The sequence below is a fragment of the Myxocyprinus asiaticus genome, chromosome 12, assembly GCF_019703515.2.
Source record: "Myxocyprinus asiaticus isolate MX2 ecotype Aquarium Trade chromosome 12, UBuf_Myxa_2, whole genome shotgun sequence".
Taxonomy (NCBI): Eukaryota; Metazoa; Chordata; class Actinopteri; order Cypriniformes; family Catostomidae; genus Myxocyprinus; species Myxocyprinus asiaticus.
In genome coordinates this window covers 18,552,379-18,579,373 of record NC_059355.1, presented here as the reverse complement: position 1 = coordinate 18,579,373, position 26,995 = coordinate 18,552,379, and the positions used below count along the sequence as shown (strand labels likewise).

At 41.6% G+C, this 26,995-nt stretch overlaps 1 protein-coding gene across 4 annotated transcripts in view; it reads right to left on the bottom strand.

The window, feature by feature from the left end:
* The window catches only part of LOC127448992 ((E3-independent) E2 ubiquitin-conjugating enzyme-like), a 135,728-nt gene that overhangs the window by 89,834 nt on the left and 18,899 nt on the right, over positions 1-26,995 (bottom strand). The window contains exon 1 of one of the 4 annotated variants that reach the window (XM_051712029.1): positions 8,748-8,948. The exons of the other annotated variants lie outside the window; for them this stretch is intronic. The gene's annotated coding sequence lies outside the window, so the exon portion shown is untranslated. Of the gene's footprint in view, positions 1-8,747; positions 8,949-26,995 lie in introns of those variants that run through there. 4 annotated transcript variants of the gene reach the window in all.

The window sequence follows — 26,995 nt, the reverse complement described above, 5'->3', positions numbered from 1 at the left end:
TCAAAAAATCCAAAGCACGAGAACTCGTGGAGTTGGTAGGAAATATGAAAAGAGCAGAGGCAGAGCTGAAGTGCCGTATGTCATCTGATGGCCTCAGAGAATTGACCCGTTTGAAATAGATATAATACCATTTTGTCGCAGAAAATGGAGTTTTGGTAATTCAGGGCAAGACAATCATGTTTTGAGTCAGGGAACAAAGCAGGGAAGCTTTTGGCTAGATATATAAATCAGAGAGAGTCTTTTTCTACCATTCCCTCAGTGAAATCTGCTGGTGGTGAAATATTTACCTCAGCCACTGATATTAAGAATGCTTTTAAAGAGTTCTATCTTAATCTTTATAGTTCCACGTCTTCGTCTACTGATGAAGATATTCGAAACTTTGTGGAACCATTAGATCTTCCTAATCTGACGACTGAGCAAAAAAATGCTCTTGATTCTGAGATAACCTTGGAGAAGCTTGATGAGGTAATTAAGTCCCTACCTATTGGCAAGTCTCTGGGGCCAGATGGTTTTGCCGCAGAATTTTTTAGATCCTATGCTACAGAACTGGCTCCACTTTTGTTAGAAATTTATACTGAATCATTAAAGAATGGAAAGCTTCCTCCAACCATGACACAAGCCCGGATCAGTCTGATTCTTAAAAAGGACAAAGATCCAAGCAAGTGTAAAAGTTACCATCCAATCTCCCTGATCAAACTAGATGTAAACATTTTGGCTAACCGATTAAGTAAGGTTATGACATCTCTTATACATATAGATCAGGTGGGGTTTATTCAGGGCCGCAGCTCTTCTGACAACATTAGGTGTCTCATCAATATTATGTGGTCAGTAGTGAATGATCAGTCTCCGGTCGCTGCCATCTCACTTGACGCTGAAAAGGCGTTTGATATGGTAGAATGGGATTATCTTTAAGATTTTGGAAATGTTTGGGTTCGGGAGTACATTTATTGTTTGGATTAAGTTACTTTATAAACACCCTGTAGCAGCAGTACAAACAAATAGATTCAATTTCACTCGGCACTTGGCAGGGTTGCCCTCTTTCCCCATGCCCTGGAACCATTAGCAGCCGCGATTAAAAAGGAGAATGATTTTCCAGGGGTGATTGCGGGAGGTGTGGCGCATAAGCTTCTGCTTTACGCAGATGATATTTTATTATTCGTCTCCGACCCCACTAGATCTATGCCTTGCCTCCACAGAATTATTAATTCCTTTTCCAAGTTCTCAGGATACAAAGTCAATTGGTCTAAATCTGAAGTTTTGGCATTGACAGCGTACTGTCCAGTAACGGCCTTCCAGCCGGGCGCCTTCCAGTGGCCCAAACAGGGCATTAAGTATTTGGGAATTTTATTCCCAGCAAATTTGTCTGATTTAGTTAGTTAATTTTGACCCTTTAATAAAAAGATTTTCGAGTGATGTGGGCAGGTGGGCTTCATTACATTTATCGATGATTGGGACGGTTAATGTTATTAAATTGAATTGTATTCCAAAATTTAACTTCCTGCTATAATTTCTCCCTATAGATGTCCCCCTCTCTTATTTCAAGCAATTTGATAACACAGCAAAGTCCTTCATTTGGAATGGTAAACGTCCCAGATTACACTTCAGTAAATTACATAGGCCGGTTGATAAAGGTGGGCTAGGCTTACCCAAGATTTTGTTTTATTATTATGCATTCGGTCTCAGATATTTGGCTCATTAGTCGCTTCCACCTGAAAGAGCCCCTCCCTGGTTCTGCATTGAACAAGAACTGCTAGCCCCTATTTTGCCATTGCAAAGACTTTCCATCAAACTAACCAGAGAAGTTAAATCACACCCCGTTATTTCACATTTGCACTCAGTGTGGACAAAAGTGTCCAGGGTTTTTAATTCAGATAATTATCTAAATGTTGCTTCGAGCCTATGGCCCCTTTTTGTTGGTCAGAGTGGATTGTGAGGGGGGTTAATACACTCAGTGATCTATATGAGAGTGGTGTGATGAGACTCTTTGAAAATTTGGTTCAATATTTTGGGATCCCCAGATCTCAGTTTTTTTAGGTATCTTCAGTTATGCCACTTGCTCTGTACTATTTTTGGGAGTAGCATACACCCCCCTAAAGCAGCAGATACTCTGGGAGAGGTGATTTCTGCTTTTGGAAAAGGTCATGAGGCATCAGTGTATTACTCCCTGTTAATTCAGAGTCTGGGGGACGGAACTCTGACTTCAAGAAAGATTTGAACTTGGTATTGGAGGAGGGAGTGTGGAATAGGATTCTCAAAAAACATTAAGTCTACATCTAGAGATGCAAAGGTCTGTCTGATGCAATTTAAGATTTTGCATCGATTATATTGGACCCCTTCTAGATTGTATAGGCTGGGTTTAAAAGACACACCCACCTGTTGGGGATGCCAGTTAGAGGATGGAGATTTAATACATGCCTTCTGGTCTCGTTTGAGGATTCAGGAGTTTTGGTCGAGAGTCCAGAATTTTGTTTCCGAGGTCCTGGGCACTCAGGTTCTGTTCTGTCCCAGACTTTGTGTGTTGGGTGATGGAGCGGTTATGGATATAGCCGATGGGTATGTAAAGAGGTGGGTCCTCACCGGCGTGATGATCGGGAGACAGATAATTGTGAGGGGATGGAAGTCGACAGGTGCTCCCTCTTTTTATGAATGGTGCACCGAATTGGGCAAGGTAGCATCATTTGAAGAGATGTCATATAGACGGCTTGGCAATTCAGCTGCATATGATAAGAAATGGGGCAGGTTTTTGGCCTTTTTGGGGGGTGCTCGGTGATGGACTGTTTGGTTTGGATATATATATTTCTTAAATTAGATTGTTTTTTATATATATATTTATTCTTAAGTGTTTCCTTTTAAATGTTTTTTTTTTTGTCTGTATAATATATATATATATATATATATATGGTTATTTTCATTTTGGTTGAGTTAATTTTGATCCCTTAATAAAAAGGTATGAAGGTATGACATTCGAATGATGTGGACAGGTGGGATGATTGGGAAGGTTAATGTAATTCAAATGAATTGTATTCCAAAATTCAACTACCTGTTACAATCTCTCCCTATACAATCTCTCCCTGTAGATGTCCCCCTCTCTTATTTCAAGCAATTTGATAGCATAGCGAAGTCCTTCATTTGGAATGGTAAGCATGCCAGGTTAAATTTCAATAAGTTACATAGGCCGATTGACAAAGGTGGGTTAGGCCTACCCAAGATTTTGTTTTATTATTATGCATTCGGTCTCAGATATTTGGCTCATTGGTCGCTTCCACCTGAGTGAGCACCTCCCTGGTTTTGTATTGAAAAGGAAGCTCTTGCTCGTATCTCGCCTCTGCATAGCCTTTCGATCAAATTAATCGGAGAAGTTAAGTCACACCCTGTTATTTTGATTTACACTCGATATGGACAAAAGTGTCCAGAGTGTTTAATACAGATATTTATATAAACGTAGCCTCAAGCATATGGCAGAACCCTAAACTATGCATTAATAAGTCCCCTTTCTGTTGGTCAGATTGGATTATGAGGGGGGTTAATACACTCGGTGACCTATATGAGAGTGGAATATTGAGACCTTTTGAAAATTTGGTTCAAAATTTTGGGATTCCCAGATCTCAATTTTATAAGTATTTACAGCTGCGCCACCTACTCTGCACTGTTTTTGGGAGTGGCACGCACCTAGTGCGACAGATACTCTGGGAGTGGTGATTACTGCTTTTGGAAAAGGTCAAGAGGCATCAGTGTATTACTCCCTGCTATTTCAGAGTCTGGGGGATGAAGCTTTACATTTCCTCAAAAGATTATGGGAGGAAGATTTAAATTTGTTATTGGAGGAGGGAGTGTGGGATAGGATTCTTAAAAACATCAAATCTTCATCTAGAGATGCAAGGGTGCACCTTATGCAATTTAAGATTCTACATAGATTGTATTGGACCCCTTCTAAATTGTATAGGCTTGGTCTTAATGACACACCCACCTGCTGGCGATGCCATCTAGAAGATGGAGACACCACCCATGTTTTTTGGGGGTGTCGTAAGATACAGGAGTTCTGGTGGAGGGTCCAGAATTGTATGGCCAACGTATTGGGTACTCGGATCTCCTTTTGCCCCAAGCTCTGTATTTTGGGTGACGGGCGGTCATTGATGTAGGAGACAAGTACATGAAGAATTGAATCCTGGCCGGTGTTATGGTGGGCAGACAGGTTATCCTTAAGAGGATGGAAGTCAGCTGGAGCCCCCTCGTTTCGTGAGTGGTGCGAGGAGATGGGTGGGGTGGCAGCTTGGGAAGAGTTGTCATATAGAAGGCTAGGCAACATGGATATGTTCATCAGGAGGTGGCCTTTTTGGAGGGCTTTCGGGGAGGGGCAGTGGAGGGAGACGTGTTGTTTTAAATTTGTATGTTGTTGTCTATTTGTTTTTGAACATATACTTTTTTTTAAATGTATTTCTAAATATTTTCTTCTGTTTTATTGTTTGTTTGTGTGTCTTTGTCAATTGTATTTGACCACTGGGGTATCTGTTTGTGTTGGATGGTGGGGTGTGGTGGTTAATGTTCAGGAGGAAGGGTTGTAAATAATATGTGATTCCAAATATATATACACACACACACACACACATATATTATATATATATATATATATTTATTTATTTATGTAATCAATAAAAACTTTTAATAAAAAAAAATATATATATTTCTACATTCTCAAGGTTGTAAGTTTATCAAAACTCAGCAAAAATAGAAACATCCTCTCACTTTCAACTGCTTTTATTTTCAGCAAACATATCGTGTAAATATTTGTATGAACATAAATAAATTCAACAACTAAGTCATAAACTGAACAAGTTTCACAGACATGTCACTAACAGAAATGGAATAATGTGTCCCTGAACAAAGGGGGGGGTCAAAATCAAAAGTAACAGTCAGTATCTGGTGTGGCCACCAGCTGCATTAAGTACTGCAGTGCATCTCCTCCTCATGGACTGCACCAGATTTGCCAGTTCTTGCTGTGAGATGTTACCCCACTCTTCCACCAAGGCATTTGCAAGTTCCCGGACATTTCTGGGGGGAATGGCCCTAGCTCTCACCCTCCGATCTAACAGGTCCCAGACATGCTCAATGGAATTGAGATCTGGGCTCTTTGCTGGCCATGGCAGAACACTGACATTCCTGTCTTGCAGGAAATCATGCACAGAATGAGCAGTATGGCTGGTGGCACTGTCATGCTGTAGGGTCATGTCAGGATGAGCCTGCAGGAAGGGTACCACATGAGGGAGGAGGATGTCTTCCCTGTAATGCACAGCATGAGATTGCCAGCAATGACAACAAGCTCAGTCCGATGATGCTGTGACACACCGCCCCAGACCATGACGGACACTCCACCTCCAAAAAGATCCCACTCCAGAGTACAGGCCTCGGTGTAACGCTTATTCCTTCGACGATAAACGCAAGTCCGACCATCACCCCTGGTGAGACAAAACAGCGACTCGTCAGTGAAGAGCACTTTTTGCCTGTCCTTTCTGGTCCAGCGAAGGTGGGTTGTTGCCATAGGCGACATTGTTGCCAGTGATGTCTGGTAAGGACCTGCCTTACAACACGCCTACAAGCCCTCAGTCCAGCCTCTCTCAGCCTATTGCAGACAGTCTGAGCACTGATGGAGTGATTGTGCGTTCCTGGTGTAACTCGGGCAGTTGCTGTTGCCATCCTGTACCTGTCCCACAGGTGTGATATTCGGATGTAATGATCCTGTGCAGGTGTTGTTACATGTGGTCTGCCACTGTGAGGATGATCAGCTGTCCTTCCTGTCTCCCTGAAGCGCTGTCTTAGGCGTCTCACAGTACGGACATTGCAATTTGTTGCCCTGGCCACAACTGCATGCCTAAGGCACCTTCACGCAGATGAGCAGTGACCCTGGGCATCTTTCTTTTGGTGTTTTTCATAGTCAGTAGAAGGGTCTCTTTAGTGTCTTAAGGTTTTATAACCGTGACCTTAATTGCCTACCATCTGTAAGCTGTTAGTGTCTTAACGACCGTTCCACAGGTGCATGTTCATTAATTGTTTATGGTTCATTGAACAAGCATGAAAAACATTGTTTAAACTATTTACAATAAAGATATGTACAGTTATTTGGATTTTAACAAAATTATCTTTAATATACAGTGTCCTGAAAAAGGGACGTTTCTTTTTTTGCTGAGTTTATAACTTACACATCAGTTGAATGAATGCTTGGACACTGCCAAGGTTTTGGTGTTGTTACCAGACAATCGGTTTCAGAGTTTATTGCCTATGTTAACCCAACATTATTACAATTTAATGTAGATAGCAGGAGTTGATGTGCATAGTTTTGATATGGGACAAATGTCACATTTGTGAGCTGGAATGTGAGAGGTATGGGACACCAGAATAAAGGAGGCAAGGTATTTGCACACTTGGCTGCGCACTTTTTCCAAGAGGCCCACATTAAACCAACTGAACAGAGAAGTCTAAGAGCTAACTGGATCTCGCAAGTTCTTTTTATAAAGCTAGAAGTGTTGCGATTTTATTTCACAAGTCTATCCCATTTCATTTGTCTACTATTGTAACAGACCCCGCCAGTTGATACATTTTAGTTTCTGGTCATGTAAATTATTTTCCAATTACTTGCGTCAACATAGATGGTCCAAATTTTGATGATACTAATTTCTTTAGAAAGGTTTTTGATCTGTTCCCTGACCTCAGTTCTACTAATTTAATAATTGGAGGCGATTTTAACTGCTATATGAATGCCTATCAAGATCGCTCTTCCACACATGACCCTCATACTCTGCATTCGGTTAGTACTCTATATCATTTAAGCAGGTCCATTAATTTAGTAGAGCCTAGGTGATTGCAGCACCCAGCTGGTAGAGACTACTCTTTTCACATGTTCACAAATCTTATACTAGAGCTGATTGTTTCCTTGTTGACTCAAAACTTGTTCCAAATGTATTAAAGACCAAATATCACGGTATGCTTGTTTCGGACCATAGCTGTCTAACAATATTATTTCAACTTTCCCAATCTAAATCTCAGTACAGCTGGCATTTTAATCCCTCTTTATTTTTGAAGAAACAATTTAATTCATACATTTCCTCTCATGTTAAGCAGTTTATGGAATCAGGAACAGGTGTGCTGTTACCAAAGAAAATTAAAATGTAACTTGTTGTTCGTGTCATTTTGGACTTGTAGTGATACCTATGCAGCATCATTCAAAATCAATAATTTTCAGTTTCGGATGCATTGTAGAAATTAACTGTTCACAATAAACCATGATTAATTTAATCCAAGCGTGAAAGTGTCCAATAACAAGACGGTTACTGAGATTAAGCGAGTAGTATTCAGCTGGTCATGTGATTCTAAAATGGCAGCCCCCATGAGGGCGCCCCTGCCCCATGTAGAATAAAACAGCTTTTATAAGGTTACTGATATGACTAGAGTCCTCATCTCATGTCTCATGAGTGCGCATGATTTTATTATAAATTATAAACAGGTTATTTCAACATTCTCTTTATGACGCTAAAATCTGTTTATTATTGAAAAAGTTACAGACTATTAAGCTTGCTCAACTGTGACCAGAAGATTGTTGCCATTGTACGTGACTGATTTGCTTTTAAACAATTATTTAACATTTGCTGCTACCTGTCAGCGTCCCTTTATGGATTTAATAAATCACTTTGGTTCTCTTTCTGGTTATTTATTTAACTGGGATGAAATTATTTTTGTTCCCCTTAGCAGTAGTCTTGCACCTAATTTTCTAGATTCCCTTCTTTTTATCATTCCCTTCTTTGATCATTTCAGAGATCAAAGTTAGGTTATTCCCAAAGATCCAAAAGACATATGAAAGACTTTCTATATATATTTGTTTCAGAATACCCATACACCCATTTATATTCTGCTATTTTTCCTTTATGGGGTTTTTCAGTATTATTGGGCAGTTTATGTAAGAGCAGTAATGTATTGGAGAGATGGTTTCCTCAACTCTGAGGAGACTGCTGTGGATTCTCCTAAGTGGCTCACATGGAAACTCACTCGGTGATCTAAATGCAGCCGGTGCCAGCCAGAAATCACTTCAGTCTATTACGATGGACTTCAGGAGATGAACTGATGCCAACTCCAACCATAAAACATGGAACACTTCATATGCCACTGCCTGAACCTTGGAATTAGGATAGACCTCACCGAAATGACCTGCCGGTTGAACTGCGATGCACCTGACCTCACTGATCTCTGCCTGCATCACCTTGGTCTAATGATGGACTACACTCTTAAAATGGAATACATAGACTATCAATTAATTGCCAACAAAAGCCTTCATCAGCCAACTAACAAAAGGACAATGCATCTATGTGAACTTCTGCAGTTAATGATTAACTTAAAAAGACATTGGTCATTAATCTTAGAGTTCATACAAAATCTTTGTTTAAACACTGGCCCTTAACACTAACTTAGTTTACTAATTTAAACCATGACTTGCACTGCACACAAATAACTAATATTGGCATTATATTCATGCTGTTTAGCCAAATGGGAACTGGCCACCACAGTGAGCCTGGTTTCTCCCAAGGTTATTTTTCTGACATGTAAATGACGTGCTCTACGCACTTTGCTAGTTCATTAATTATTTTCATGTTATAATCCGGTAAGATTCACCCAGATACACCCAGCTACAAATTTGTTCTTTGAGGTAAACATGGCAGAGAAGTCAAAATCCTCGGGCTCTGGAGACATTAAAAGACACTTACCTGCTCAAGCTGAATCCTCTGACGGGCCTGCGGACCAGGGATTCGGTTTGGACGGTGCGGTGGGAGAAATCCAGCGTCAACTGTCCAACATGTCTGTGATGCTGACAAAGGTTGTTGCTGACTTGGAGGACCTCGCTGTAATTTGTCGATCGAGTACGGCGATGGAAACAAAATTCTCCGAGCCTGGGTAGCTCAGTGGTAAAAGATGCTGGCTACCACCCCTGGAGTTCGCTAGTTCAAATCCCAGGGTGTGCTGAGTGACTCCAGCCAGGTCTCCTAAGCATCCAAATTGACCCGGTTGCTAAGGAGGGTAGAGTCACATAGTCACAAAACCTCCTCGTGGTCGCTATAATGTGGTTTGTTCTCGGTGGGGCGCGTGGTGAGTTGAGCGCGGATGCCGCGGTGGATGACGTGAATCCTCCACATATGCTATGTCTCCGTGGCAACGCGCTCAACAAGCCACGTGATAAGATGCGCAGGTTGGTGGTCTCAGACGCGGAGGCAATTGGGATTCATCCTCCGCCACCCGGATTGAGGCGAATCACTACGTGACCATGAGGACTTAAAAAGCACACTGGGAATTGGGCATTCCAAATTGGGTAAAAAAAAAAAAAAAAAAAAAAAGAAAAGAGTGGCCGATGTTGAGAAACTGATCGATTATCTGGAGTCATCGGAGATGGAATTGTCTGCTAATCCACTAGCGACCAAGATAGACATGTAAAGGATTTTGGAAAAACTGGAAGATCTTGAAAACAGGAGCCGACAAAATAACGTACAGATTGTTGGAATTCCTGAACATGAAGGTGGCAGAGATATGCTGAAATTCCTAGACAAACTCTTCCCGAGTCTGCTCAACATAACAGGCCATAAGCTGGAAATCGAGTGAGCTCATAGGGTCCCGGCTCACAGATCTGCTGAGGGGCACAGGCCCCAATCAATTCTGGCCAAATTTCTGAGATCATCCGATAAAAATCACGTATTGCGCGAGGCGAGGAGCAAAGGAAAGCTTTCTTGGAAGAATCACAATATTTTCTTTTTCCCGGACTTTGCGAATTCGACGAGAGAAATGCGATCGATTCAAGGAATGTAAGAAACTCTAACATCAATGGAAGATCGCTTTTGCAATGATGTTTCCAGCCAAACTGAGAACAGATACTAAGGATGGTCGCAAAGTATTTACGTGTCCAAAGCAAGCACTGTCCTTCATAGAAACAATGGGTAAGCAAGCCATGTGGTGTTTCTCATGTAGCTCCAGAGTGGATTAACTCACTGTACTTACTCTTGGCTGTCTGAGGAAGCTGGGCACCATTTTTGTTTCTGTTTGTGTTGGTTCCGCCTAGCGGCTGGAGTTTGTTTTATGGAATAACACTCCTTCAAGAAACTTTTGCATTGACGGAAGATCGCTTTTACACTGAAGTTCCTGGCCAGATTGAGAATGGATACTAAGGACGGCCGCAAAATATCTACATGCCAACACAAAGGATGTCTTTTATAAAACTGACGGACTGAGTAAGTCATGGTGTATTTTTTTATTGTTGTACTAATGTTGGAATGTTGCACTTTTGATTGTTGCACTAATGTTGGAATGTAGTCTGTATAATCTTGTTTTTGACACAATTTATTTTTTCTATTATATCAAAATGTTAATAAGAGTGGATTGTCTCTCTCCACTTGGAATGTGAATGGGTTGGGGCACCCCATAAAAAGAAGGAGGGTTATTTCCTTTCTTAAGCATAAGAAATGTGAAATAGTGTTTCTTCAAGAAACACATCTTTCCTCGCAGGAAGCTGAAAAATTTGGGAAGATATGGGGTGGGCATGATTTCTTTAGTGCTGGCTCAAGAAAGAGCAGGGGAGTCATTACATTGACAAGTAAACATCTACAATTCAAATCTCTCAAACAGATTAAAGAAATTAGGGAGAATCATTGTTTTAGCAGAAATTCAGGGGCAAAGGTTGGTTTTGGCTAATATTTACGCACCTAACGTTGATGATCAGGGCTTTTTTATTGATCTTGAAGGGATGCTGCAAGCCACTGGCACCCCTCATGTGAAATCTGTTGGTGGTGAAATATTTACCTCAGCCACTGATATTAATAATGCTTTTAAAGAGTTCTATCTTGATCTCTATAGTTCCACGTCTTCGTCTACTGATGAAGATATTCAAAACTTTGTGGAACCATTAGATCTCCCTAAACTGACAACTGAGCAAAAAAAAAAATCTCTTGATTCTGAGATAAACTTGGAGGAGCTTGACGAGGTAATTAAGTCCTTACCTACTGGCAAGGCTCCGGGGCCAGATGGCTTTGCCGCTTAATTTTTCAGATCTTATGCTACAGAACTGGCTCCACTTTGTTAGAAGTTTATATGGGTTCATTAAAGAATAGAAAGCTTCCTCCAACCAAGACACAAGCCCAGATCAGTCTGATTCTTAAAAAGGACAAAAATCCAAGCGAGTGTAAAAGTTACCATCCAATTTCCATGATCCAGCTAGATGTAAAAATTGTCAAAAATTCTGACTAACTGATTAAGTTATGACATCTCTTATACATATAGATCAGTTGGGGTTTATTCAGGGCCGCAGCTCTTCTGACAACATTAGGCGTCTCATCAATATTATGTGGTCAGTAGTGAATGATCAGACTCCGGTCGCTGCCATCTCACTTGATGCCGAAAAGGCGTTTGATATGGTTGAATGGGATTATTTTAAAATTTTGGAAATATTTGGGTTCAGAAATAGTTTTATTGGATGGATCAAGTTACTTTAGAGACACCCTGTAGCGGCGATACAAATGAATGGATTAATTTCAGATTATTTTACTCTAGATAGGGGCACCCAGCAGGGTTGCCCTATTTCCCCATTATTGTTCTGTCTTGCTTTGGAACCATTAGCAGCTGTGATAAGAAAGAAGGATGATTTTCCAGGGGTGGTGGTGGGAGGTATGGCGCATAAGCTTTTGCTTTATGCAGATGATATTTTATTATTCGTCTCTGACCCCACTAGATCTATGCCTTGCCTCCACAGAATTATCAATTCCTTTTCTATATTTTCAGAATACAGAGTTAACTGGTCTAAATCCAAAGCTTTGGCTCTGACTGCATACTGCCCAGTAACGGCTTTTCAGCCAGGCGCCTTTCAATGGCCCAAACAGGCTATTAAGTATTTGGGTATTTTATTCCCAGCAAATGTATGTGATTTAGTCAGTTAATTTTGACCCTTTAATAAAAAGGTTTGAGCAATGTGGGCAGGTGGGCTTCATTACATTTATCTATGACTGGGAAGGTTAATGTTATTATAATGAATTGTATTCCAAAATGTAACTACCTGCTACAATCTCTCCCTGTAGATGTCCTCCTCTCTTATTTCAAACAATTTGATAGCATAGTGAAGTCCTTTATTTGGAATGGTAAGTGTTCCAGGTTACATTTCAATAAGTTACACAGTCCAATTGACAAAGGTGGCCTACCCAAGATTGTTTTATCATTATGCATTCGGTCTCAGACATTTGGCTCACTGGTCGCTTCCACCTGAGAGAGCCCCTCCCTGGTTTCATATTGAACAGGAAGTCCTTGCCTCTATTTCGCCATTGCAAAGCTTTTCGATCAAACGAACCGGAGAAGTTAAGTCACACCCCGTTATCTTGCATGTGCACATGGTTTGGACAAAAGTGTCCAGAGTGTTTAATTCAGACATTTATTTAAATGTTGCCTCGAGCATATGGCTGAATCCTAAATTACATATTAATAAGTCCCCTTTTTCTGTTGGTCAGAGTGGATTGGGAGGGGGGTTACTACACTCGGTGACCTATATGAGAGTGGAGTAAAGAGATCTTCTGATAATTTGGTTCAACATTTTAAGATTCCTAGATCCCAGTTCTTTAGGTATTTACAGCTGCGCCACCTGCTCTGCACTATTTTTTGGAGTAGTTTACACCCCCCTAAAGCAGCAGATACTCTGGAAATGGTGGTTACTGCTTTTGGGAAAGGTCATGAAGCATCTGTGTATTACTCCCTGTTAATTCAGAGTCTGGGGGATGGAGCTCCGTCTTCTCTCAAGAGATTATGGGAGAAAGATTTAAACTTGGTATTGGAGGAGGGAGTGTGGGCTAGGATCCTAAAAAGCATCAAGTCTACATCTAGAGATGCAAGGGTCCGTCTGATGCAATTTAAGATTTTGCATCAGTTCTACTGGACCCCCTCTAAATTGTATAGTTTGGGTCTTAAAGGCACACCCACCTGCTGGCGGTGCCAATCAGAAAACAGGGACACAATACATGTATTTTGGGGATGTGTAAAGATCCAAGAATTTTGGTTGGGGGTTCAGAACTTTATGTGTGAGGTGTTGAACACTGAACTTTCATTCAGCCCCAGACTCTGTATCCTGGGCGATGGGACGACACTTATTATTGAGGACAAATATTTAAAAAGTTGGGTCCTAGTCATGATTGGTCGGAAAATCATCCTCGGGGGATGGGGCACCCTCATTTAGGGCATGGTGCAGGGAGATGGGTGAGGTGGCAGCATTTGAGGAGAGGTTTTTTAGAAAGCTGGGGAAACGGGATTTGTTCGTCAAGAAGTGAGGGGGTTATTTGGCTTTTTTGGAAGGTTCTTGGGGAGTGGCTGTGGAGAGGGATTTGTAGTTTAGTTGGGTATGTGTTTTATTGATTTTGTTTGAATGCATTTCTTGGTTTATGTATTTTTTTGTATTTATTTTATTTTGATTATCTAGGTGTTGGTGACCACAGTAGTGCATGTTTGTGCGTGTGTGTGTGGGGGGGGGGGGGGTAATGTGAATAACTGATTCCGTTTTTTATGTTGTGGTTGTATGTTTTATCTTTGGAATCAATAAAAATGTTAATAACAAAAAAAAAAAAAAAAGTTCAAAGTTTGAAATCAAGCTGCCTTACTTTATTGTGTAGGCTATTGCTTAATGAAAATTACCCAATAATACCACCTAGTGTTCAACCAGCAATACTACCGGTGTTAGTCGGTTTGAATGTGAACACCGCACCGATGTCTATCTTCAACCCATCACACACAACAAATGACAATCCGATCTGAATTACAATCCGATCTGAACGTTCAGACTAAGCCTCATTAACAAAAATTCAAAAATTAAGACTTGTAAAAATCGAATTCTGTGTTTTTGTCCAGTTCAGACTACAAAAATCTAAACGGATTTGAGTCATATAGGCCAAAAAATTATATAAAAATAGGATTTTTTTTCTGCCTGTGTGAACATAGCCAGAGAGCATCTGTTTGCTTCCACTGCTGTAATGCAAGAAATTGAGTGAAAGACAGTGTGTGCACTAGTGTTTTTAACTTTGATCCCATATATTTTGACATCACATGACTTTCTCTTGTTCTCCTCAAGGCAAGGACAAACAATAATTTTGCTGTTTCTAGCTCCTCACAACAACAAGCCCTGATCCAAAAACAGACTCTTTAACTACTACTGCACTATAACACATGTATTCAAAACAAAAACTTGTTGCTATTTAACATTAGAGCAACATACAGTAGCTGTTCTAGAAACTGGAACTGTGACAGAAACAGCACTTCTGCTCTTTATATATTGTACAAGCCCAGAACCTGCTAATTACAAACCGCTCCTGGTAGGTTTGCATGGTATACCAGTACTAACGTGATACCAAAAACGTTTAAACGGTAAGCTAGCGGTACAAGATGGCGCCACGGATGGCCATGACATCATGTCGATAACATCATGGTTGAGGGACGTGTTCTGTTGTGCGTTTCAACCAATAGGAGTTGAGAGTTCGTTCCTTCAGAATTCCATACCTAGGTGTAAAGTGAGCATGGCTTCTGTAGTCTGTTTGGACTCCCTTTGTTTGTTATCAGGCTTTGAGTGTTCCTACAGACCAAAGTGAGGTTTTATGAATGTGTGTAGGCCTGCCTTTGTCTCCTATCTGAGCACATGAGGCCCAACATTCCCCCCTTTGGTCTGAAGAGTTGGTTGTTGTCAGCGTCTTTAGAGCAACTGAAGGGCCGAACAGTTCCTGTAGGTTCACAGTAACCTGTGGGTTACGCCGTCCGTGTCTTCCTGATAGAAAAGAAAACGGTTGCGCAGTCCATACAGTTCATAGAGTTCACAGAAGCTTTATTGTCTGGGCTGAGACTGAGGCACATCTGGGCATAGAACTTCTAGCTAAAACTAAAACTACATTCATCACACATAGACAAACATTCCAAGTTATAGATAGGCACAGCATTAACCATAACACAATCCTTTGCTGTTCTTTGGTCATAACACAAAATCATAATAGAACCTCACAATGACACTAGGACCAAAACGAAAGGAAAAAAAGGTTAGAGTTTAAAAGGCTTATTCTTGGAAATGATTGGGGCTAACCTGTGGGATGGGCTCAGACTGGTGTGTAAAACGTGGCTGTACGAGGAGGAGGGAGTCCAGTCTGGCCTGTAGGTTTTGAATGTACCTGTACATGGTGTGTGCAATAATTGCTGTGATGATCCAACCACTGAGGAGGAGCCCGAAGGCGACCAGACTGATATGGCTTGGTAAGATGAAAATCTGCTCGTGTGACTAGGAAATATAGTGGTCAAGCCAGTCGGTTTGAGACTGAACTTCACTAATTTAGTCTCTTCAGCATGAAGCTGCTGTTGAAGGGTGTCATCAATGGTGAGGTTATGACCTCTACATGCATCAATGATCTCAATTTCCGCATCACGTTTGTCGACGCTGATATGATGGAGGACAATATCATCAATGTACATGGTGGCTCCTTGGGGAACCATTAAGAACACCATCTGGTAAGGATTTGTTCGACAAGGTCTAGGGAGACCAGGTAAGCAGGAATCCTTCCACCACTCAGACTGTTGACTGAGGAGCTAATTTTCCTGATGAGGTCCTGCATTAGATCTCTAACGATACACACATAAATGATCTCTTCTCTGACAACCTCTGACAAAGTCCCTAAAGCATGCAAAGTGTTATTGAAAAGAGCAGAGTGAAAATTTACAGTGACTATAATATCCTGAAGGGTGTGCCGCAGACAGTCAGATTGAGTTCCCAGATGCGGGGGCAAGGGTTGGAAGAACGCCTGTGGGCCAGGTATCTTCTATCCTTTAGAGATCACCAGGGGGATGGGAACACCTGCTGTTCACGCGGGGATAGTCATATCTACCTTGCTAGCAACCTGGCATGCCTGGGGAATGGTCTAGCTGGATATCATGTGTTCTACGTCAATGGTCAGTGAATGCCTTTCGGCCCAGGCTTTGGACCACAGAACCTGGTTGACTGTCCAACTGAGCACCTAGTCTGACCAGAAGGTCTGCCCCCACGAAGAATGGGGGTTGGAGTTGAGGGACTACATTCACAAAATGCATGACCTGCCTTTTCCTAATCCATACGGAGAGGGCACATAACCCAGTAGCTTTGAGGAGACTGAGGCGACCCTGCCAAAAGGATGCGGTGACTTCACGGTGTGAAGAACGGAGGAGGTGCCGTTGATGTGCATGCCTCCCACTATGTGGGGGCTGTACAGGGTTAAGTTTGTGTTCTTCAGTGAACAAGTAAAGACTTGTGGTCATAAAATTAGTTTTGACTATCAAATTGCAGCAGCTGTGGGCTTGCAGGTGGCATAGAAGGATCAGAGCCATATGTCCATGATGGCAGTCAGTGAGCGGAGCCAGTCGGTCCAATAGGTCCTGGCCAGTTAACAGTGGTTCTGTTTTAATGGGACATATGTAAATGGGGTGTACCAGCGTCATACCTTGAAAGGTAATGTCGATCCATGCCCATTTTGTGATAGACAACCTAGCTTGCGTGCAGCTTGTGATGCTTACGTTGCAGATCTTGATCTGTAACAGTTTGCCGAGGGAGAGCGTTGCTTTAGCCACCTCTGTGAAGGTGTTGGAACCCATCAGACTTATTTTGGAACTAGTGTCGAGTAGTGCATGGGAGCCGATACACCCCCCTACCACTACTGATGTGTATATGCATTGGACGTTGCCCTTATGGCCCAGATCGCCCAAGAAGGTCAGAAAAGGAGGGTGTGGTATGTTAGGAGTGACTGTTTTGGGGAGCCACTTGGCCTCCCCAGTTCCCCTTTCCCAACCTACAAAGTAAACTTTGGCATTAACAGGAGGGAGTACATAGTGTAGTAATGCTGATGAGGGGTCAGCGTCATGTTCCTTTGAGAAGTTAGGCAGCCCTGGTGAACGATGGAACATGCCTCTGTCAGGCATCTCCTAATTATACCCTCCATTTCCTGCCTCAAAAATTGTCCTCTTGGGGGGGGTTTGAAACCTTGTCTTCCCACTCCCCTTCTTGTATGGGTTTCCATTCGAACTGTACCTTTCCTTTTGGCCGGCGAGCATTTTGCCGTTTTGGCCCTGCGTGATCCTGGGGGTGTTTCTGGTCACCACCCCCCTGGTTCTGTTGACCACCCTGCTGGTGAGGTGGTCAGCACCCCAGGGTCCTGTTCTAACGTTCACCTTAACGCGAGGCATCTCGTTGCCTTCAAGTGCTAGGTCAGCGTTTTCTGAGGCTTGGATCCCCATGACTCTGGTGTCACCTTCGTGCCCTCGAGTAGGGCGCATGCACGTCTCCTATGCCAGTTACATGTACCTTCTGATTTCCTGCATGGTAGGGTTGCCCATTCTGCAGTGCATCGTGATGTCATATCGCACACTCTCGGGAAGGTTGTGAAGGAAGAGAGACTTGAAAGCCCGTTCCTCCTCCAGACCTGGTGCGTTACGTCCTTGGAAGTACGAGGTTCACAGGCATCTGTAATACTCGTGCGGAGGCTCATGCCTCTTCTGCGTGATGGCGAAAGTGCCTAGGGTAGCGGAGGCTTCGTCGGTATATGGCTATAGCCATGAGGACGACTTCCCCTTCATGGTGGGGAGAGAGTCCTGTTGATGCATGGGGGTGGGCCCCATGTTGCCTACAGCTCCCTGGCTAATGGGGCCCCTCGAGCCGCTTACACCACTCTGGCTTGGAAGTAATTTTCCCCCCTTCGTGGTGTGGAATCAGTCTGGTCGCAATGCAAGGTGGCATGACTGAAAACAGATTGAGGGGGCAACTGGAAGGAGGGGCACCTGCATCCAACCAGCAGGCTGCTGGATGAGCTTGAAAGGCATCTAGAAGGACGAAGTCAGAGACTGTACCACTAGGGGAAGCTCGGCTCCTAGCGTGTGTCCCTAGGTTTCCTAGGGGCACATTTCTATTTGTTGTGCTAAAGAGGGGGCCCTTTTCGATGTCAGATGTTGTGCTGTGCATTTTCTGGGTGGCCAGGTCAGCAGCTGCACTTACCTGATCTGACTCTGCTCTTAGCTGGGCAGCTTGGAGCTGCCTGCGCAGGGTTTCATTTACCTCCTGCATCTGGGCATTATCTTCCTGTGCCCGGACACTCTCAGCTTGGGTGCACCTAACTTCTTGGTGCAGGCTGAGATTTTCCCTCTGCACCGCTTGCTAGCTGTTCTGCAGCTGGGTGAGCTGGGCCTGGTGCTCTGTGGTTTGCAGATGTGTTTTGCGGTGATGAAGGCCCACGATTTAATTTGGCCCACGATGTCCGGGATTGTGCGCTCTGGCTTCCCAACCGTGTTGTTGACATAATCAACTACTTCCTGCAATGCTTCATCACAATGACTAACATTGTAGCCGTTGAGGTTCTCGCTCTCCTCTATGGAGAGACGGAGGACAGCGGCCACCACATCTTGCAGTGCTGGGTCGTCTGACCTCTGAGGAGCTTCAGCTCCGGCCAAATGGGGCTGTCGACTCATTTTACCGGGGCAATAAAAATGCTCATGACACAGTGGCTCTGATAGCTTGTTGTGTTACAGTTGCTATAATGCTGACACGAACACACAGGTGAGAGGCTTCGACCTGTGGTTTACGGGTTACTGTTATGCAGTGTGTGAATTTCACTGCGACCTCTCCTTGGTGGACATTAATTAGGTGACCTGACACCTCTCTGTAACATCTAGGTGAAAGTGTTAGAAGTTATATAAAACAGCAGGCTTGGAACAGACTATCGTAATCTTACCAACCCCTAATCCACTCTAAGAGCACTTTCACACCACACTGGCTAATGCTTGGCAAGTCATGAGAGAAATCAATTGTCAAACAGAACCAAACTTTGAACTAATGATTCAAGTTATTACTTTGTATTCTTATGCATACACACTGTGACAAAACTGCCATGTAGGATACTTATCAAAGATAATTATTCGTTATTAAAATCAATAGAACACTGATTAGAATCAACATTATCTCATTAATCCTTCAAATCAACAATCAAAGATAACTATCAATTATCAAAATCAATAGAATATTAATTAGAATTAATATTGCCGGGGCACCACCCTGGAATCAGAGACTAATAACCAGACAGTACAGCAGTCTCAATATAGGATTGTTCTCTTAGGAAAGTCGACGTCCAGAGAACACTGACATTCAAAACGGGAACAATGAAGGCTTGAATCCAAGCACTGACATCCACTGCCAGCCCTTGGCACAGGTGCATGCAGAACAATAACAAAACACTTCTCTTTAAAGTATAACAAAGTTTATTGATGCTATAATATCAATTAATAATCAATACAATGCAGTCGATAAACTTCCGACATCCAACTACAAACTAAACAGTAACATGATTAGATATAGGCTTATCTGTTACCATAATACATGAGAGGAGGGTGCAGGTATGTTTGTAAGGGGTCGTGTGTGTGTGCAGTTAGTACGAGAGAGAGAGAACTGGGTAAGGCACCGAAGCCGGTTTAGTGATGGTGGGAGAGATGGCAACTGTTAGTTTTATCATTCAGAGATGCGGTGAATGGTTCGTAATTCGTCCACCGAGGTCGTTGGTTCTTTAATGGATAAACTCAGTGTGCCGGTCTCACCTGCAATGGCGGAAATGCACAAACAGCCCAACGTGGTTGGACGAAACGCAGCAATTCTCATTCATGGTAACAGTAAGTTACAGTAATACCTTGAGTATTATTAGCAGCAATGAGCGGACTCGGCGATCCGTAAATTGTACAAGGAATAACCTTGATACACAAGAATAACACACTATAATAATCTATCTCTGCCCTTACTTGAGTCACGTGAGGACGCGGGTAGGAAGTGTGCTCGTCCGTCGTTTGACTTAGACTCGGTTCCACAAAGCTCGGGTGTTGATGGGAGGCTGTTTCCTCGCTCTGTCGGCGGGTGGTACGGCGGCTGATTCTCGGCGGGTTGGCAGAGAAATCATTGAAGTTGACTCTGTTGAAGAAATCTTCTTTCTTCGTTTCTGCAGGCAAAAGGGTGAGACGCGGATTGCCCAGCGGTCTCCTTCGTATCCGTTAGCATGCTCAGTGGAACACGGAGAATCTCAGCTCGTCCAGCGAGATGGAGATTGTATGGCCAAAGTTCAGGTACGTACGTTACTTCCTTGGACAGAGAGGCTACACCTAGGAGCAGCAGGGCTGCAACTAGATGCGGCGAATACTGTCTCTGGAAGCAAAGCTTAGGAAGAATCTCCGGGGTTTTATACTGTCGATGACATCATGGTAGAGGGACGTGTTCTGTTGTGCATTTCATCCAATAGGAGTTGAGAGTTTGATCTTTCAGAATTTCACACCTAGGTGTAAAGTGATCAAGGCTTGATGGGATCTGTTGTCTGTTTGGGCTCCCTTTGTTTGTTATCAGGCTTTCAGTGTTCCTACAGGCCTCAGTCAGACTTTATGACTGTGTGTAGGCCTGCCTTTGTCTCCTATCTGAGCACACGTGGCCCAAAATTGGTCAAGCTCTGACAACGCAGCTTCCGAACAGTACTGCCGAGCATCCATCTAGCGAATCTTCGCTCTCTTCTTAACAAAACAGACAAACTACTTCTCCTCACCTGTACAAACAAGGACTTCTCAAGCTCCGCTGCCTTGTGCTTCACAGAAACCTGGCTGAGTGAAGCTATTCCAGACAGTGCGTTACATCTGCCTGGCTTCCAGCTGTTCAGAGCGGATCGCACTGCAGTGTTATCAGGGAAAACGAGAGGTGATGGAACATGTTTTTACATCAATGGAAGTTGGTGTACAGATGTTAAAGAAAAAGCTGTCCTAATTTAGAAACAGTCTTTATCAACTGTAAGCCATTCTACTCGCCACGGCAGTTCTCTTACGTTCTGGTGAGAGTTTACATCCCTGCTGCAACAGCTGGCTGATCAGGTCACAGACACGGAGCAACAATTCCCGGAGTCACTTATTATAATTCTTGGGGATTTTAACAAAGCAAATCTCACACGTGAACTGCCAAAATACAGACAGCACAGTAGGGTTGCTCTGATACCAAAATTCTGGCTTCGTTACGATACCAGCCCTATCGATACCAACGTGATACTTAGGCAACAAATAAAAAAAAAATTACTTATTAAATTACACAGAAAATTGACAAAAAGAACTGCATAATGGCATAACAATCTGATTACCTGAGGCTGCCATGGCTGAATCACAACATGCTGATATTCAGTACTGGTATTTATCTTTTGCGATACTGTTTACAGATAATAATACTATTAATATAACCATTTCATATTATATTATGAGTATTATTTCTACTACTTTGACTATTACACTTTTATGGAGTAGTAATAGTTTTCTGTTGTAATGTCTTCAATTTCACGTATCCAGTTAAATAAAGCTCTCATTTCAGCTGGACTTTTATTTTGAAAGACCTTTGAAATTCTTCCAGTTTTTGAAGGGTTCGTTATATCAAACTTCCAATGTCTCGTGAGCTGAAATCTCCTGTGAAAAAGGTAATTTGAGAGTTCACAGCCATTTATACACTATACACACTGCTCTGTGGCTCTGCAGATGGGATACTATTGCACACACTGCATGAAAATCAAGCAGTAGTAGTGTGCGTTGTGTGCATGTGTGTGTGCGCACCTGCATGCCTGTGTGTGTGAAGGAGATGACAGAGCAGAGCGGAGCCTCTCATTCGTTCTGTGATGTGCAGCGCATGTGACTGTTTAATGATCTTGATCTGCGTGGAGACTAGCAAGTTTTTGGGGCTGCTGTGAACCACATTTTCGGCCCCGGAACGGCCTTTTCTGCAGTGGACACGCACGGAACAGTTCGAGAATTTGCACCAGCCCAGGAACCTGCCCCCGAACCAAGTCTGGTTTGAACTACAAGCCGGTTTTGACTGCACTGATTGGAGTGTTTTTGTCACAGATACTGTGACATTGTATATCAGTTTCTGTGAGGGTATGTGCATTCCTACTAGGATTTACTTAACATACAACAATGACAAACCATGGTTTACAGCAAAACTCAGGCAGCTTTGTCAGGCCAAAGGGGGTGCTTACTAAAATGGGGATAAAATCTTGTACAATCAGGCCAAAAACACAATGACAAAAGGTCCTTTTCCACCTACAGTCCTGGTACTTTTCCCTTAACTTTCTAGATGAGAACTCTTAAGAGGAATGGGACACCCGAGGAGAATTTTTACCTGTTGCATTCACATTCACAAAAGTAACCACAGCAGTCACTTCATCTAGTTTCGACCACTTTTCTTGTGACATTATTTACACGCCCGATTTAACAGCAGCAGCAACAACAAAATCAACAACACCGACGGTGGACACGGGTTTCTGAGTTACACTTTTGTTAGGGCTGTTTTATACGAACTTTGGCTGCATTGGAAAATGTAGGCAGATACCTAATCAGTTAATAGATTAAACAACAGCGGTTTTGGTTGAACAGAACACTCTGAACTGTTTAAAAAGCACCTTATTTCATCCTACCTTCATCCATCGTTATACAGTCTCCAAAGGCAGCATTTTACATTTTTCAGAAGCAGCCTGTGTCTTCAGGTTACAGTTTAAACTGGCCTCGTGAGCCGCGGTGTGCAGTGCTCCGCACTGCAGCCGGAGTGAGAGAAGAGAGGTGGTGAAAGCGCTCTTTAACCACAGAGCAAATGCTGAATGCAGAAGACATGTTGAAAATTCATTATAAACCTATTTATCAACACAGTCTTTTACGATAAAGGCTTTTATGACTCAACATAAATTACTGTACTGAAATATTCACTCACTGACATAAGTCGTCTTGATGCAAGTTAATTATGCAGTAACAGGCACGCAGTATTTATATTATGTAAACTAGATTTCATGACGTTTTAGTGTATAATAAAGTTCAATTACCCACTTTCGATAAATATCTGATCATTTATATCATCCCAGGAAAAATCTGATGTAGTAATCCAGAAATCACTTTATTTTCTGTGTAGTCACACAGTACAAACAGTACAGATACGATGAACACTCAAAGCGTGTCTCCCTATGAACACACACACGCACATGCACACACGCACGCATGCACACACACGGTAAATGGGTGATTCTCTTTGGATAATTTATGTTATTTCTGTTAAGGGAATTGTAAAATTAGTGCAATCCTCTGAATAGCAGGCTAGCTGCTAGTTTGCATCATAGGTTTTTGACCAATTACAGGCTAAAGCACCTCCCACAGTCTGCCACAGTCCCTATATGCCACAAAAGTGCCTACCCCAGAGCAGGAGCTAAAAATGTCCCCTAAAATGACTTTGAGGAACTATAGTTCTTCAGGTGCAAAAGCGACAAAAAAGTATTAGTCCTGGGGAAAAGTACCCAAAACGGCTTTTAGTACCGCCAATTGGAAAGGGCCTAAATTAGAGTGGCTAAAAGGAACTACTCCTTTTCAGCTAACGACTCTGCATCAGTGTGGAAAGGGCTGAAAGACATTACCAATACAAGACACAATCCCCCAACTATGTGGGGAATCATCAACTGGCTGATGAACTGAATGTGTTTTACTGCACATTTGAAAAGCCCAGTCTCACCCCTCACACTCACTCTGACCTCTTCACACAAACATTATCACCTCCTGCAACCCCACTCTTACTCCCTCATGCTGTACAACCTGCACTTAGGATCTTTGAAGAGGATGTGTGCTGAGTCTTCCGGAAACAGAAGACAAGCAAAGCTTGTGCTGACCAGCTGGCCCCCATCTTTACACAGATCTTCAACAGATCATTGGAGCAGCTTCAAATGCGCCACCATAATCCCAATCCCAAAGAAATCCAAGATTACAGGACTTTATGACATCTGACATCTGCGGTCATGAAGTCATCTGATAGACTGGTGTCGGCCCACATGAAGGACATTACTGGACCCTTTCTGGATCCCCTGCAGTTTGTCTATTGTGCAAACAGGTCTGTGGATGATGCAGTCAACATGGGACTGCATGCAAGGATCCTATTTGTGGATTTCAGTTTGGCTTTCAACACCATCATCCCTGCTCTCCTCTGTAATAAATTAACCCAGCTCTCTGTTCCTACAGATAGGCAGCAGTTAGTGAGACTGGGGAAATGTACCTGTACAATCAGGGATGTGTGCTCTCCCCAATACTATTCTCCCTGTATACAAATGACTGCAAAGCCAAGGACCCCCGTCAAGCTCCTGAAGTTCGAAGACAACACTACAATCATCAGCCTCATCCAAGATGACGACGAGTCTGCACACAGAAGCGAGGTTCTTTCTCACCAAGTCGCATGTATACATGAGTTAAGAGTACGCCGCTTATACAGTACATTTAAACAGGGACACAGCTTTCTCTCAATAAGCTGGCTGTCTGGTGCAGTCAAAACAACCTGGAGCTGAACACGCTCAAAACAGTGGAGTTGATAGTGGACTTCAGGAAGAACATCCTAAAACTACATGTAAACGAGAGCGCAGGTTTCCTTACGCCACTTCAGGGATTAAGAGAAAGTGGTTTAACACACCTAGGTTTCTCACAGAGAATGCAGCTTATATGGCCATGTAAACACATAAGCGGCGTTCTCACAGGTTTCTGAAGAGCTTTCTCACCACCTTGTCACTGCTTTCTCACCAAGTCGCATGTATACATGAGTTAAGAGTATGCTGCTTATACAGTACATGTAAACAAGCACCAGCACTAGAACAGCCAGGCACAACAACAGTTTTTACCCCTCAGGCTATCCATCTCATGAACAGTTAAAACTGCCCCATTGTGCAATAATCATGTGCAATAACCAGCTTACTCCATTTATATTTAACATATCCTACATACACACACAAACAGATCACACGTGATACACAGAATGCATTTTGTTTAGTGTTTGTGCGGCTGTGAAGACTCGCACAAACTCTGCTCTGAAATCTTAGCTCGCGAGTATTTCAGCAATTCATTTAGAATGCAGACCTTATTAAAAACTACCACACAGGAGGAACTCAACAGTCTGTCAAAATAAAAGTTCCACCAAAATAAAGGCTGTTTAACTGGATGCATGAAACGACAGAAAAAAAATATTACTATTGTATAGAAAAATTGTATATTCAAAGTAATCACAATAACACTACTAATAACAATAATTTAATAATAAATGGTTTTATTTATATAATCATAATTTATAATTATTACAATTATTACTACTACATGCAAGCAATTCCACAAAAACAAGTGTACTGAATATCAGCCCTCTGTGATTCAGTCATAAGAGTAGCAGCCTTGTGCCACAGGATTTTTTTCATTAATGTTTTCATTTATACTGTGAAGCTCTGTTCTGCAGCATTTATTTTTTTATTATAATTTTTTTTTACAAATTATTATATATTATTTGATTGAAACTTTATGTATTCATTTGATCAAACACTGTTTTGGTTATAACATTTCATTAAAACAAACCATGGAATGCAGAAAAATGTAAATGGAAAATGCAGAATTTGCAGCTGCAAGACTTTATACAGTTCTTTTAATCAAATCATCTTCTGTGTGATTTCATCAGTAATCTGAGACTATTTATTTATTGCTGAAGTATCGATTTATTATCGATAGCGAGGTACCAGTGGCCCGTTCTTCATACGTCACTTCATACATTTTAAGATTATATGACATATTCCAGATCTTCTAATCATGATAATTCCTCTCTAGCTAATTCTGTTCTTCAAACGCATGAGCGGATTTGATTAGTATATCTGGATTGAGTTGTCTGAGATGATTGTGCATTCCTGTGTTCACTGAAAAGGGCACATGTATTGATAATCGAAACCATAATCAGAAATGTAGTGACTGGTTGGTGACACGACTGAACAATGTAATGAGATTATAAATTTAGAGAAAAATAAATGAAAATGACAAATCATTGTGTATTTCTTTCATAATATACACTTTTATAAGAGATTTGTTATTTGTATGTATCTAACATTGTAAATGCATAAAAACATACAGAGGCCTATAAAGTAGTTAAATTTATACTACAAGATATTTATTTAATTAAATTAAATGAACCCCGTCCAAAGTAATCTTAAAAAAGGAAACTCCGCCAAAGCGGCCAAATTCAAGAGGCTGAAGAGTTATGAATTACTTACATGTGTATCATTATTTTCAATTGCACTTACTTTTGATTTGCAACTTTTTCTTTTAAGTAAATGTAGTTACTTACATGATGCACGAGGGCATAAAAGCTGTCTTTAAAAGCCTGCGTTCTTACATGGCAGGAAAACAACAGAAGTTATGAAAGATCTTTTATTATGGAAGAGGGCAATCATGTACACTTTACTAATGGCACAAATGCAGACATCGCTTTTTCATTAAGTTCTTTGCATCTGTTGAGCTGTACGGGGCGATAAGAACCAAGGTCAATGCAAACAACCTTAAAGTTTATGCATGAAACAAATTTTAAAAACTGTTAAAAAAGACATTATGAAAACAAATATGAAGTAGATTACTCCCTCACGACTATGAGCAAAATGGGCTGTACCTATTATTATTTACAATATTTTTATTTTATTTTAAATTATTCAAAAAATTATAATTATCCTAAATTTATTATCAGAATCAGAAGAAGAATCAGCTTTATTGCAAAGTATGCTTACACATACAAGGAATTTGTCTTGGTGACAGAAGTTTCCAGTGCACAAACAATACAACTGGACAGATATAATAATAAAAAAATAGAATACAAATAAAAAGTGAATAGAAAAATATATAAAGTATTACACAATGGGACTAATATATATATATATATATATATATATACACATATATATATATATATATATATATATATATATATATATATATATATATATATATATATATATATATATATATATATATATATATATATATATATATATATATATATATATATACACATATATATATATATATACATACACACACACACATACGTATGTACAATATACAAATACAAATCTGTTACATA